The 2,612-nt window shown below is 35.9% G+C and overlaps 1 pseudogene; it reads left to right on the top strand.

The window, feature by feature from the left end:
- Window positions 1-244: 244 nt before the first annotated feature.
- On the top strand, window positions 245-1,157 carry LOC141500586 (proteasome assembly chaperone 2 pseudogene; annotated as a pseudogene).
- The last annotated feature ends 1,455 nt before the right edge of the window (window positions 1,158-2,612 follow it).

Here is a 2,612-nt window from a genome sequence, read left to right as displayed (position 1 = left end):
GTTTCTTGGAAGATTTGGTGTTACCGTGTTGTTTTTTGTCTTTGAGTAATGTTTAAAGGGACCATCTAGTGTGAGAGCAAAGTGGGGTTTCCCCAGATTTGGGGGGCCTCTGGTTCTAAATGCTCTGACTCCGTTTCTGTGTCTATATGTTCTTGCTTTAAAATACAGGCAGAGGAGCGCGCAGTGGGCGCGCGCGAAGCCATTGCCGCGGGCCGTGGCGCCTCCCTCCGCGTGGATGATATTCGTTCCCTGCGGGGCCACCGAGCCCGACTTTACCGGCTTCACGCTGCTGATGCCAGCAGAATCTGTGGGGAATGTTGGCCAACTTGCAATAGATCTGATTATTTCTACGATGAATATGGGTAAGGTAGGGTACTTTTTACACTGATTGCCTTGTTCCAATGGTTGGAAACAATCCATATGCAATTGCAGAAGAAAACTCAACAGAACTCAGTATAAATGCTGAAGTATATTCATTGCCTTCGATGAATCTGTTGGCTCTCCAACTAAGATCAATTTTTATTAAATATAAATCTAAGTCATTCTGTGAAAAGCTCATTTCCTGGGTGAAAAGCAGTAAATGTGCCAGAGTCATTGTTCTTTCAAGCAGTCATTCATATCACTGTGATGACCAGCAGCTTCGTAGTATTCCATTCCCATACTTAATAACACCTGAAATGGGAAAAAGTGTTGGTGAAACATTACAGAACCTTCATTGGAAGGAACTGGAAAAAAGCAAATCATTTCCTGAAATAGGAGATTCTGAGTTGTGTATCCGGATCCCTGGAGGTGGTCTCACAAAGGTCTTATACACTGAGAGTTGTTCCAAAGGAATTCCAATGGCAGTTGTCCTGAAATTTGTTTCAGAAGGAGATAAAATCCCAGATGCCTTTGACCTTGTTAGATATCTTAATGATTGGCTTCAGATAATTTAACCTCAAGAGTGCAGTGACTCCACAACATCTGTTTCCCAGTGGAAAATGCCAAGTTCTTGGAGATTGCTCTTTGGCAGTGGCCTTCCTCCTGCGCCGTTTTGAATACTTGTCACTGTTCATGGTGGCTCATACAATCTGACAGTAATGTCATTTGTGTCACCAAGATTTTGGGGTCATACCTGTGAGGAGCTCCTGGTGAGAAGCTTCTTTGTGTAAATTGGTGGTTTTTCTGGGAAATGTAGTCTTAGATGCATGGGACACCGAGAGATCAATTACTTCTGTAGCCAATAAGAGGTAGACATTGAAGCAAGGCCTTCTTGACTCCAAGGGCAGCTCACTATCCAGGATACCTCTTGTGTCCCAAAATACTAATTACCAAATACAACCATCCAATAATTTATAAAAAAGATTTGTATTATATCTGTGACAGAAAATCTTTAAGAAATAGAATAATTATCCTCATTTTCATCATATATAACATATATATTTTGTAGAATAAACTTTTTCTTAAGAAAAAAAAATAAAATACAGGCAGAGAGAAGCTCTCAGCTCTCTCTCAGGCCTGCTGTTCTCTGTGTTCTGATTGGCCAACCTTCTTTCCATTCTCTCTTTTCAAAATTAGAGCTTTTTTTTCCCCAAAACTCATGATTGGTGCCAAAAAAGGAGATTTTCCTGAGGATCACGCTGTTTTGGGAGGAGAAGGGGCTCTATTATTTTCTCTTATTTTTTAGTGTCTTTTCTGGTCTGACAGACTAATAGAATTGCATTTACTGACTTGGCAAATTATACTTATAAGGGACCTAGGAGAAATTGAAATTGTCCCTAACATTATTTTTGGACTGCTCTTAATTAGAATGATAATATATATAAAATTGGGGTGAGCAAGGAATGATAAACAGTAAAAGGTAAATAATTAGTGCATACTACCTTGATATCTCAAAATGTGAGCAATCTCCAATTCCCAGAACACCATCTTGTCAGTGAGGATAGAAAGTTCTTTTAAGTTAGAGCATTAAGAAGTTAGAATAGCACTGATACAGATAAGAAGGATTTACAAACTTTGAAATTCTGAAAAGGAAAATAATTTAAGGTAATTTTGAATAAGAGTTTGGAATTTATAAGATTATTAAGAGAACTTTAAAGAAAATCCTAAAAAGGTATTTTAGAAACATCTGGTCTCAAGAAATTTTTATGTATTATAGAATTTTAGGGAATAAAGGAAATATACATTAAATTGAAATGCAGTATGTATAATTAGTAAACTTTGTATTAGAACAGATTCAGACAATTTTTTGAAATTTTAAGATTGTGTTATAATAACAAACAATGGATGAATTGATGTATCATCCATCACCTTTGTAAAGATTTGTTATAAGAAAACCAGAGAATACCTTGCCAACAAGGCTATATTTCTCAAAGTCTTTTGGCTCAGAGAGATTGTGAAAAACTGTGCTCTTCCACCTAGTGTTTCTTAAAGGGAATATTTATATGTAAGATCAAAGTAACTTATTTAATATGTTAAGAAGAAGAAATTATATATGTATCCTGTAACCCTGGCATTGGTAAAAGTTTTACATTGAATTTTTTGAAATTAATATATATATATATATATATAAAACTACATTGGATTTTTTGAAATTATTATATATAAAACTAAATTCATATAGAATCTTATTT

Source organism: Macrotis lagotis, chromosome X (genome assembly GCF_037893015.1).
Source record: "Macrotis lagotis isolate mMagLag1 chromosome X, bilby.v1.9.chrom.fasta, whole genome shotgun sequence".
In the NCBI taxonomy this organism is placed as follows: Eukaryota; Metazoa; Chordata; class Mammalia; order Peramelemorphia; family Peramelidae; genus Macrotis; species Macrotis lagotis.
This window is presented reverse-complemented; position numbering and strand designations above follow the sequence as displayed.